This window comes from Balaenoptera acutorostrata, chromosome 1, assembly GCF_949987535.1.
Source record: "Balaenoptera acutorostrata chromosome 1, mBalAcu1.1, whole genome shotgun sequence".
NCBI lineage: Eukaryota > Metazoa > Chordata > Mammalia > Artiodactyla > Balaenopteridae > Balaenoptera > Balaenoptera acutorostrata.
Genome location: NC_080064.1, coordinates 67,443,522 through 67,456,979, shown reverse-complemented (window position 1 = coordinate 67,456,979; position 13,458 = coordinate 67,443,522).

Genomic DNA, 13,458 nt, shown 5'->3' with positions numbered 1-13,458 from the left:
CCGCAAACAGTGACAGTTTTACTTCTTCTTTTCCAATTTGTATTCCTTTTATTTCTTTTTCTTCTCTGATTGCCGTGGCTAGGACTTCCAGAACTATGTTGAATAATAGTGGTGAGAGTGGACATCCTTGTCTCGTTCCTGATCTTAGAGGAAATGCTTTCAGTTTTTCACCATTGAGAATGATGTTTGCTGTGGGTTTGTCATATATGGCCTTTATTATGTTGAGGTAGGTTCCCTCTATGCCCACTTTCTGGAGAGTTTTTATCAGAAATGGGTGTTGAATTTTGTCAAAAGCTTTTTCTGCATCTATTGAGATGATCATATGGTTTTTCTCTTCAATTTGTTAATATGGTGTATCACATTGATTGATTTGCGTATATTGAAGAATCCTTGCATCCCTGGGATAAATCCCACTTGATCGTGGTGTATGATCCTTTTAATGTGTTGTTGGATTCTGTTTGCTAGTATTTTGTTGAGGATTTTTGCATCTATATTCATCAGTGATATTGGTCTGTAATTTTCTTTTTTTGTAGTGTCTTTGTCTGGTTTTGGTATCAGGGTGATGGTGGCCTCATAGAATGAGTTTGGGAGAGTTCCTTCCTCTGCAATTCTTTGGAAGAGTTTGAGAAGGATGGGTGTTAGCTCTTCTCTAAATGTTTGATAGAATTCACCTGTGAAGCCATCTGGTCCTGGACTTTTGTTTGTTGGAAGATTTTTAATCACAGTTTCAATTTCATTACTTGTGATTGGTCTGTTGATATTTTCTGTTTCTTCCTGATTCAGTCTTGGAAGGTTATACCTTTCTAAGAATTTGTCCATTTCTTCCAGGTTGTCCATTTTATTGGCATAAAGTTGCTTGTAGTAGTCTCTTAGGATGTTTTGTATTTCTGCGGTGTCTGTTGTAACTTCTCCTTTTTCATTTCTGATTTTATTGATTTGAGTCCTCTCCCTCTTTTTCTTGATGAGTCTGGCTAATGGCTTATCAATTTTGTTTATCTTCTCAAAGAACCAACTTTTAGTTTTATTGATCTTTGCTATTGTTTTCTTTGTTTCTATTTCATTTATTTCTGCTCTGATCTTTATGATTTCTTTCCTTCTGCTAACTTTGGATTTTGTTTGTTCTTCTTTCTCTAGTTTCTTTAGGTGTAAGGTTAGATTGTTTACTTGAGATTTTTCTTGTTTCTTTAGGTAGGCTTGTATAGCTATAAACTTCCCTCTTAGAACCGCTTTTGCTGCATCCCATAGGTTTTGGGTCGTCGTGTTTTCATTGTCATTTGTCTCTAGGTATTTTTTTATTTCCTGTTTGATTTCTTCAGTGATCTCTTGGTTATTTAATAACGTATTGTTTAGACTCCATGTGTTTGTCTTTTTTACGTTTTTTTCCCTGTAATTCATTTCTAATCTCATAGCGTTGTGGTCAGAAAAGATGCTTGATATGATTTCAATTTTCTTAAATTTACTGAGGCTTGATTTGTGACCCAAGATGTGATCTATCCTGGAGAATGTTCCGTGCGCACTTGAGAAGAACGTGTAATCTGCCGTTTTTGGATGGAATGTCCTATATATATCAATTAAATCTATCTGGTCTATTGTGTCATTTAAAGCTTCTGTTTCCTTATTTATTTTCATTTTGGATGATCTGTCCATTGGTGTAAGTGAGGTGTTAAAGTCCCCCACTATGATTGTGTTACTGTCGATTTCCTCTTTTATAGCTGTTAGCAGTTGCCTTATGTATTGAGGTGCTCCTATGTTGGGTGCATATATATTTATAATTGTTATATCTTCTTCTTGGATTGATCCCTGGATCATTATGTAGTGTCCTTCCTTGTCTCTTGTAACATTCTTTATTTTAAAGTCTATTTTATCTGATATGAGTATAGCTACTCCAGCTTTCTTTTGATTTCCATTTGCATGGAATATCTTTTTCCATCCCCTCACTTTCAGTCTGTATGTGTCCCTAGGTCTGAAGTGGGTCTCTTGTAGACAGCATATATATGGGTCTTGTTTTTGTATCCATTCAGCCAGTCTATGTCTTTTGGTTGGGGCATTTAATCCATTCACGTTTAAGGTAATTATCGATATGTATGTTCCTATGACCATTTTCTTAATTGTCTTGGGTTTGTTTTTGTAGGTCCTTTTCTTCTCTTGTGTTTCCCACTTAGAGAAGTTCCTTTAGCATTTGTTGTAGAGCTGGTTTGGTGGTGCTGAATTCTCTTAGCTTTTGCTTGTCTGTAAAGCTTTTGATTTCTCCATCAAATCTAAATGAGATCCTTGCTGGGTAGAGTAATCTTGGTTGTAGGTTCTTCCCTTTCATCACTTTAAGTATTTCATGCCACTCCCTTCTGGCTTGCAGAGTTTCTGCTGAGAAATCAGCTGTTAACCTTATGGGAGTTCCCTTGTATGTTATTTGTCATTTTTCCCTTGCTGCTTTCAGTAATTTTTCTTTGTCTTTAATTTTTGCCACTTTGATTACTATGTGTCTCGGCGTGTTTCTCCTTGGGTTTATTCTGTATGGGACTCTCTGCGCTTCCTGGACTTGGGTGGCTATTTCCTTTCCCATGTTAGGGAAGTTTTCGACTATAATCTCTTCAAATATTTTCTCTGGTCCTTTCTCTCTCTCTTCTCCTTCTGGGACCCCTATAATGCGAATGTTGTTGCGTTTAATGTTGTCCCAGAGGTCTCTTATGCTGTCTTCATTTCTTTTCATTCTTTTTTCTTTAGTCTGTTCTGCAGCAGTGAATTCCACCATTCTGTCTTCCAGGTCACTTATCCGTTCTTCTGCCTCAGTTATTCTGCTATTGATTCCTTCTAGTGTAGTTTTCATTTCAGTTATTGTATTGGTCATCTCTGTTTGTTTGTTCTTTAATTCTTCTAGGTCTTTGTTAATCATTTCTTGCATCTTCTCAATCTTTGCCTCCATTCTTATTCCGAGGTCCTGGATCATCTTCACTATCATTATTCTGAATTCTTTTTCTGGAAGGTTGCCTATCTCCACTTCATTTAGTTGTTTTTCTGGGGTTTTTTCTTGTTCCTTCATCTGGTACATAGCCCTCTGCCTTTTCATCTTCTCTTTCTTTCTGTAACTGTGGTTTTTGGTCCACAGGCTGCAGGATTGTAGTTTTTCTTGCTTCTGTTGTCTGCCCTCTGGTGGTTGAGGCTATCTAAGAGGCTTGATGGGAGGCTCTGGTGGTGGGTAGAGCTGACTGTTGCTGTGGCGGTCAGAGCTCAGTAAAACCTTAATCCACTTGACTGTTGATGGGTGGGGCTGGGTTCCCTCCCTGTTGCTGTGGCGATCAGAGCTCAGTAAAACCTTAATCCACTTGACTGTTGATGGGTGGGGCTGGGTTCCCTCCCTGTTGGTTGCTTTGCCTGAGGCAACCCAACACTGGAGCCTACCGGTGCTCTTTGGTGGGGTTAATGGCAGACTCTGGGAGGGCTCACGCCAAGGAGAACTTCCCAGGACCTCTGCTGCCAGTGTCCTTATCCCCACGGTGAAACAGAGCCACCACTCGCCTCTGCAGGAGACCCCCCAACACCAGCAAGTACGTCTGGTTCAGTCTCCCCCAGGGTCACTGCTCCTTCCCCTGGGTCCCGATGCACACATTACTTTGTGTGTGCCCTCCAAGAGTGGGGTCTCTGTTTCCCCCAGTCCTGTCACAGTCCTGCAATCAATTCCCACTAGACTTCAAAGTCTGATTCTCTAGGAATTCCTCCTCCCTTTGCCGGACCCCCAGGTTGGGAAGCCTGACGTGGGGCTCAGAAACTTCACTCCAGTGGGTGGACTTCTGTGGTATAAGTGTTCGCCAGTCTGTGAGTCACCCACCCAGCAGTTATGGGATTTGATTTTACTCTGATTGCACCCCTCCTACCGTCTCACTGTGGCTTCTCCTCTGTCCTTGGACGTGGGGTATCCTCCTTGGTGAAGTCCAGGGTCTTCCTGTCAATGATTGTCCAGCAGCCAGTTGTGATTCTGGTGCTCTCGCAAGAGGGAGTGAGAGCACGTCCTTCTACTCCGCCATCTTGGTTAATCTCCGGTAAGCTTCTGCTTCTTGTTTTTAAATTAAGAAGTCAAGCATAGACAGGCTTTTGGGAACATGGTAGATTAGATATTTCGAAAAGCTCTCTCACTGACAAACACCTAAGTGATGGATAAATTAAAAATCAAACAAACAAAAAAAAGTTTTAAGTATTGATGCATTACTAAATGTTCAAGAAAGTAAGAGAAATTTTTAAAGGGCAGTAACCCCTAAAATGTAGTAAACAGAACAAAATTTAAAATTATAATGATTAAGAGCTGAAACCAGAGTGGTAAGTGGGCACAGATAACTGGGCTGTCCTGAGTGGGAAGGGGGAGGGAGTGTAGTTCCCAGTATAATACAACTTTGAGGATTGATGCCTCATAGAGGGATAAGAAATACTAGACCTGAGGCCTGTGCAATGTGGGCAGATGAGCAGACCAGTCCCACATACATTTGGGCCCTAAAAGGAGCCACACGTTCATCAAAACGTGGGTTAGACACTGACAGTGAAACCGGCCTACTTCTTCCAAGGGGAAAAACAAAGGTATCTCCTGAGAATTTGCTACCATAGACCTACTCTCATGTGGTGTCTGGGGTTTAAGTTTAGACTACCTCTGTGGCTAGGCAAATGTCAAGCTGAGATTAAATTAAACTGGTTCTGGAGTCCGAAGCTCTTGCAAGTCTTCTCTGGAGAAGGCCATTTTAAACCTAGGCTACTTAAATTTCCCAAGATTAAGTTCAGGCAAATACAAGCTCATGATTAAGGAAAAAAAAAAAAAAAAACCTAAACATCAAACACATGAGAAAACAAGCCTCCATGTTTGAAAAGCAACAGAAACAACCAATCAACGATTTGGGCTCAATAAACTTCAGCTGTTTGGATTATCCCATATAGAATATAACATACCCATGCGTGAAATAGAAATGAAACTTAAAAATCAAAGAACAAGAGACTATAAAAACCAATCAGAAATGTTTAAGAAAAAATATATAATCATTGAAACTATGAAGAGCTCAAAAGCATCCAGAACTCTCACACACCATTAGTAGGAATGTAATTGGTACAGATACTAGGTGAAAAAATTGTGTCTATTAAAAGTGAACCTATAGCAAATCCTATGACCTGGCAATTTCACTTCTAAGTACACATCCAGCAGGAGTGCATGCATATGTGAACCAAAAACATGTCCTGGAATGTTCATAGCAGCACTATTGATAACAGCCCTTAGCTAGCAACTTCCCACATGGCCACCAATACATTGTATTGAAAAATTAATTATAGTGTATTCCTACAGTGGAAAGCTATACAGTAATGAGAGTGAACAAACTACAACTACACTTCTGTGTATACATCCAAAGAAACTAAAATTCAAAAAGATATATGCACCCCAATGGCCATAGCAGCATTATTTACAATAGCCAAGAATGGAAGCAACCTAAATGTCCATCAACAGAGGAATGGATAAAGACAATGTGGTATATATACATGATGGAATATTACTCAGCCATAAAAAAGAATGAACTAATGCCATTTGCAGCAACATGGATGGACCTAGAGATTACCATGCTAAGTGAAGTAAGTCAGACAGAGAAAGACAAATATCATATGATATTGCTTATATGTGGAATCTAAAGAAAATGATACAAATGAACTTATTTACAATCAGAAATCGATTCACAGGCATAGAAAACAACTTATGGTTATCAAAGGGGAAAGGGGGAGGAGCAATAAATTAGGAGTTTGGGATTAAAGTATACACATCACTATATTTAAAATAGATAACCATCAAGGACCTACTGTATAGCACAGGGAACTATACTCAGTATCTTGTAATAACTTACAATGGAAAAAAAAAATCTAAAAAAGAATATATAAATTATCTATCTATCTGAATCTTTGCTGTACCCCTGAAACTAACACAACATTGTAAATCAGCTATATTTCAATAAAAATTTTAAAAAACAACAAAAACCAAACTACAACTACATAAAACAATATATATGAATCTCACAAGCATCATGTGTAAAAGAAGTCGGACACAAAAGATAATATACTCATTATTCCATTTAGATGAAGTTCAAAAATAGATAAAACTAATTTATGCTGTAAAAGTCAACATAATAATTATCTGTGGTGGGAGTGAATGACTGAGAAGGAGGATGAGGGGATTTTGGAGTAGTTGGTCATATTATGTTATTTGATCTGGGTGCTGGTTACACAAATGTGTCTCGTCGGTGAAACTTAACATGTTGTACATTTAGGATATGTAAGTATACTCTTCTGAATGTATATTATACTTTAATAACAAGTTTGAATATAAAAATAATTCTAGCTTAAGAAATAGCAGTGCCTCAACGTTTATTCATTCATTCAACAAATATATTTATGCACTGTTCTTGTCGTTACCGGAAATATAGCAGTAAACAAGAAGAAAGATCTTGCCCTTAGAGAGCTTATAGTCTCCTAGTGGAGAGAGAAAATAAATTCAAAAATGAATAAAATTATAAAATCTCAGGGAGTGATAAATGCAGTGAAGAAGAAATTAAGAAAATGCAATGCAGAGCATAAGGAAATAGGTAACATTGACTGGGATCCATCAGAGAAGACCTCCCTAAGGAGGTGGCAATAGAGCAGAAGCTGGAAGAAGTGAGTGCAAACCATGTGAAAAGTTCAGAGGATGTAAGCCCTGAAGTAGGAAGGACCTTAGGGTTCTGTTGGAAAAAGTCGAAACTCCCCTTAGAATAAAGATTGTCAGTATTTGGCTATTTTTTTTTCTCATGAAATGAGATGTTTTGTTGGCTACATGTACATAAGGTTCTGTTAACAAATATTTGTGACAGTATCTGCTTTGCTTCTCTACAAAATGTGGGGAGTTGGGGTTTGGTCAGCAAGGGGTGGGTTCTTGCACCTAAATGACATTTGTCCCGTGTGTTGCAGTGGGGGAGACATTGAGAGCCACTAACCTTGGCTATGAGAAGCCATTGAAGGGAATAAAGTAGTGGAGTGACATGATGAGATTTGTGTTTTAGAAGGATTATTCCAGCCACAAGATGGAGGATCCAGAGGAAAGAGAAACAGGCAGAGAACATGTGACAGAGAGAGCGCAGGGTGGAGAACCATTTTAGAATTGCCAGCACAGAGCAAAACCAGTCAACAAACTAAAATAATAAAAATACACTGCGAACGTGGCTTATTTCAGATTCTAATGGCAGGCGTGACACCTGTGGAAGGGTTAAGCTGTTAGAGGTATCTCCCTCAGGCCGCGACCTGCTAAAGAGAGATTGTGCTGATCACACTAGGCTCCCAACTTAGTTTTCATTTAGTTGAGTGTGTTTTCACTTAACTCGAATAAATACTGATGGAGGGCTTGTTGGGGTTTTTTTGTTTTTTTTGTTTTTTAAACTTGTATTTGAATCACTCTTGGGACCCAAACCAATTTAGTCCAAATTCTTACAAATATCAAATAAAATGCTGGTTGGCACCTTTATAACTGCATCCGCTACATCAAGCAAGAAAATATGTTGCTGAATTATTTAGATAATCCACTAAGAAAACAGACCAGTCCTAACTGGACATTGCTTCTCTTCTTCATTCTGGAACAACCTGTGTCCAGGCAAGAAAGATTTCCCCTCTCTTTCCTGTTTTCATAGTGTCTTCCCACAGTAGGCCCACACAGAGGGAAAGGGAGGATTAACCCTATCTCTCCATCACCTCCACCTCCAGGGGCATTTTTTTTCATTTTACTGGAGTATAATTGATTTACAATGTTGTGTTAGTTTCAGGTGTACAGCAAAGTGATTCAGTTATACATGTACATATATTCATTCTTTTTTTAGATTCTTTTCTCATATAGGTTATCACAGAATACTGAGTAGAATTCCCTGTGCTATACAGTAGGTCCTTCTTGGTTATCTATCATATATATAGTAGTGTGTGTATGTTCATCCCAAGCTCCTGATTTATCCCTTCCCTCTCCATGTTTCCCCTTTGGTAACCATAAGTTTGTTTTTGATATCTGTAAATCTGTTTCTATTTTGTAAGTAAATTCATTTGTATCATTTTTTAAAAATTAGATTCCACATATGAGTGATATCATAAGACATTTGTCTTTCTCTGTCTGACTTACCTCACTTAGTATGATAATCTCTAGGTGCATCCCTGTTGCTGCAAATGGCATTATTTCATTCTTTTTTATGGCTGAGTAATATTCCATTGTATATATGTACCACAACTTCTTTATCCATTCCTCTGTCAATGGACACTTAGGTTGCTTCCGTGCCCTGGCTGTTGTAAATAGTGCTGCAATGAACATCAAGGTGCATGTATCCTTTTGGATTATGGTTTTCTCTGGATATATGCCCAGGAGTGGGATTGCAGGGACTTTTAATCTACAGTAATGTGGTGACAGAGAATTGTCTACTACTTTTCAATATGAGTGATGCTGATTTCTCTCCACTGAGTAACTGCAGTTGGCCCGGCACACAAGAGATTTTCATTTTTATGGGGACATCAGCTCTGGACCTCACACTGGACCTACCAGGGATGCTCACAGGTGCTGTTGTAGTCACTCTGCATAAATAAAGAGAAAGTACTCCTTTACCTCACCAGGTTAAATAAGAAATGTTGTTGAGGACCTACACATATATTGGTTTGGCTTTTTAAGGAACTGACTCATCCAGATTACCTTTGGTAAATGGATTTATTGCAAGGATGCACAGGACAGTGGATTATCATATTCTGAGTCTGTGAAGAAGACAGCTATCTGCCTCCCTGTTTTCTTTCTCTCCTTTCTGTAGTCATAGAGCCCCTACTCAACCCCATCAGATTTTATCAGGGCACACAGCTAGAGGCAATGCAGCCAAAGGCAACATCTCCCAGCTCCCCTTGCACCTGGGTATGCCATATGAACCAGTTCTTCCAAAAGAGGATGAGTAGAAGGGAAACATGCAACTTCCATGCCACTTAAAGAAATGTTCTTCCCCTGACTTCAGACTATACCACAAAGCTACAGTAATCAAGACAGTATGGTGCTGGCACAAAAACAGAAATATAGATCAATGGAACGGGATAGAAAGCCCAGATATAAACCCACACACATATGGCCACCTTATTTTGATAAAGGAGTCAAGAATATACAATGGAGAAAAGACAGCTTCTTCAACAAATGGTGCTGGGAAAACTGGACAGCTACATGTAAAAGAATGAAATTAGAACACTTCCTAACACCATACACAAAAATAAACTCAAAATGGATTAAAGACCTAAATGTAAGGCCAGACACTATAAAACTCTTAGAGGAAAACATAGGCAGAACACTCTATGACATAAATCACAGCAAGATCCTTTTCGACCCACCTCCTAGAGAAATGGAAATAAAAACAAAAATAAACAAATGGGACCTAATGAAACTTAAAAGCTTTTGCACAGCAAAGGAAAACATAAACAAGATGAAAAGACAACCCTCAGAATGGGAGAAAATATTTGCAAACAAAGCAACTGACAAAGGATTAATCTCCAAAATATACAAGCAGCTCATGCAGCTCAATACCAAGAAAACAAACAACCCAATCCAAAAATCAGCAGAAGACCTAAATAGACATTTCTCCAAAGAAGATATACAGATTGCCAACAAACACATGAAAGGATGCTCAACACCACTAATCATTAGAGAAGTGCAAATCAAAAGTACAATGAGGTATCACCTCACACCAGTCAGAATGGCCATCATGAAAAAATCTACAAACAATAAATGCTGGAGAGGGTGTGGAGAAAAGGGAACCCTCTTGCACTGTTGGTGGGAATGTAAATTGATATAGCCACTACGGAGAACAGTATGGAGGTTCCTTAAAAAACTACAAATAGAACTACCATATGACCCAGCAATCCCACTACTGGGCATATACCCTGAGAAAACCATAATTCAAAAAGAGACATGTACCCCAATGTTCATTGCAGCACTATTTCCAATAGCCAGGACGTGGAAGCAACCTAACTGTCCATCGACAGATGAATGGATAAAGAAGATGTAGCACATATACACAATGGAATATTACTCAGCCATAAAAAGAGATGAAATTGAGTTATTTGTAGTGAGGTGGATGGACCTAGAGTCTGTCATACAGAATGAAGTAAGTGAGAAAGAGAAAAACAAATACCGTATGCTAACACATATATATAGAATCTAAAAAAAAAAAAGTTCTGAAGAACCTAGGGGCAGGACAGGAATAAAGATGCAGATGTAGAGGATGGACTTGAGGTCATGGGGAGGGGAAAGGGGAAGCTGGGATGAAGTGAGAGAGTAGCATTGACATTACTAGCTACTAGTAAAATAGTAGCTATCTATTTTACTACCAAATGTTAAATAGATAGCTAGTGGGAAGCAGCTGCATAGCACAGGGAGATCAGCTAGGTGCTTTGTATCTACCTAGAGGGCTGGGATAGGGAGGGTGGGAGGGAGATGCAAGAGGGAGGGGATATGGGGGTATATGTATACATATAGCTGATTCACTTTGTTATACAGCAGAAACTAACACAACATTGTAAAGCAATTATACTCCAATAAAGATGTTAAAAAAAAATTTTGCTTGTATTCCATATGCTCTCTTTCTGTTTCTCCAGAGACTGAAAATGGATATTGTGCTACTGAGATAGCTTTGATTATGTAACAAGGACCACTTCCCAGGAGATGGCAAAGCCCCTATAGTTCAGAAGAGAGGAAGTTTGACATGTATGGTTTCCCACAAAGTTGATTTAACCACAGTTCCACAGTCTAGAACATGACACAATATACTCAACAATACAAAAGTTATTAGCATACACATGAATCATTGCCAGGCTTCCAAAGATTTTTTTTTTCTTTTTTTTTTTTGCAGTACATTGAAAAGCATTAGTAATCTCCTTCTGAAGGCTCCACTCACCTTGACTTTCCCACTTCTTCATTTCAGAGGGTGAGCCAGTTCCAAAGCACTCACATAGGGCTCTCCTAACACACAGCTGGGTAAGGTGGTGACAATGGGAGAGTTCTTTGCTTAAAAAATATTTCTTTATCTGTTGTTAATGCCTGAAATTCTTCATTAGAAATTCACCCCCTTGGTTTAAGGGAATGTTTTCTGATCCAAAATGAAAATATCCCTGGAATGTCAAGAACTGTGAGGAGTCTGAGATTTTATTTACTCACAAGCTAACAAGTTATCCTGCCACAATTTCATATATACTGGCAGGGGACCTGCATCTCCTGGGTCAGGGACAAAGGACTCTATTACTGATGGCTTCGCAGGCTGCATGAGCTTTATGTTCACATTGGTTCCCCTTGCCCCCAAGTCTCACAGGACACCTAGGTGAAGTTGTGCATCACAGTTGAGGAAATCCCTATTTTTGAAAGAGTGATGCTGGTAAACTTGCCCAACCTTGAGATAATGTCTGGAGGGAGACATTATCTTAATTATCCTGGGTCATGAAACTAATGTGCTTTCTGTCCTGGAGGGTGATACTACCTCTATCTTCCAAGGCTGTCTGTTACACAAACAACCTTGAAAAGGCAGTGTGGAAAAAAAAGCTGATATAAGACATGCAGAAACACTATGGAGAATTGTCAACCAACATGTGAGAAGAAAGACTCTTAAGCCCTTAGCAACTTTACACACATGACCAAGTGTATCTAAGGACACTCTCTAAGGCCGGCCATCTGAAATGGTTCCCCAACAAAAGAAAGGCAAGCACAAGAGGTAGCTTCCAGAGTCCCCTTGGCCAGGTAGTCAATAAAGAGTGACAGATCTAGATAAAATACTCAACTGGGGATCCCGGAATAGGAATAAAGATGTCACCTTCACATACTTGACTTAGTTCCTGTGGCTCTTTCTGCCTGAAGTACTGTTCCCTTCCCCTTTTCAAAGATATTTTTTTCACTTTTTCCTTTAAGACTCTGCTAAGGCATCTTCTCTTCTGCAAAACCTGCCTTAAGCCCTTGCCTCCAGCTGAGATAGGTGTTGTGCATCTGTGTTCCTATAGCACTCCATGCCTGTTTTCCTCTGCAATAGCATCTACTGCACTATATCACAACTTTATGCATATTGATAAGTTTCCCTTAATCAGTGGAAACCTTCTTGAGGGCAAAGTCTGCCATCTCTCAATCTGCGTGGTTTGCAATAAATGTTTGAGCAACTGAACTGAACTGGGGAGAATGTCACTGCCTAGATTTGACCTTGCATCTTCATTGGTCTTTAAATTCAATGTAAATCTATACCAGATTATAATTTCCTTCAGCGCTATGAATTCTTTGATATTCCCCTAAGAGGGATACTTCATAGCAGGTGGAAAATGAATTAGATGAGAGTCTTTCTTTTGGTAATTATAAAAGCTAAATGAACAAGAAGTTATTCAAGGTTAGGTTAGATGTCAAACAAGGCTGGACAATTGTTCTGATCTCTAAGACATTAACTGTAAAGCTGAATCTTGGAAGCAGTGATACTCAGAGAGACTTTATGGTTGTGTGTTAGGGTACAACCTAAGCTGCTATAACAAAGAGACCCCCAAGCATACTAGCTCAAATATAGAAATTTATCTTTTGTGTATCAGCCCAGAGTCGATGGATAGATGGACCAGGGTGAGTTCTGCTGCAAATTCCAAAGTTCCTGTTTAGTTTGTTCATCACTTAAGGTTGTTTTTACATTTCATATCTTACTGTTTGGGGGCTGGAAGCAGTCAGTTTTTTTGGTCTTGCAAGACCCCCACATTTCTAGACTCTCTATTCACTTCATTTCTGCTTGAAATTGCCTGTTTTCCCCCCGAGGTACTATTTGTCTCGTAGCATTGCCAAGCACACTTGGCAATGTGTGCCAAAATGTCCCAGGCATATTTTATGTGTGTTGTTATTGTCAATAACAACACACATAAAATGAAATTTCAGTTTTCCTACCTCTCCCTCTAAAGATGCCTGCTCAGGCATCACACGATCCGCCTCCCATATTACCTCAGGAGATGGTTTTACCAAATAAGATACAGGGATCTCCATCTCTCCAACTTCAGAGAGCAGTCTTCTCAACACCTCACTGCTGGGCTAATACCACATATTATAGTTTGGGGGGTTTACTTTTGCTTTGTTATTTGGTGACAGCTCGCTTCTGTTCTAAATATGTGTATTAGCCAGGCTCAGGCATTATGGTAGGTTGTATTATTGTTCTCAGTTATTTGCTGCTCCTGCCTGTGGAGGGGGTATAGTTCTCTGCTCCACTGTAGTAAGGCTTGGCCATGTGACTTGGTCTGAGCAATGAAATGGTGACAGAAGTGTTGTGTGCCACTTCTGAGCAGGAGCTTTAAAAGCCATCATGTGGTTCCTCCCACTTTCTTGCCGCTGCTGTGAGAACAGCAGCACCCCCAGATAGGGGCTGCTTCTTCACCTTGAATGCAGGATGAAGACACATAAAACAGAGACAGAGCCAA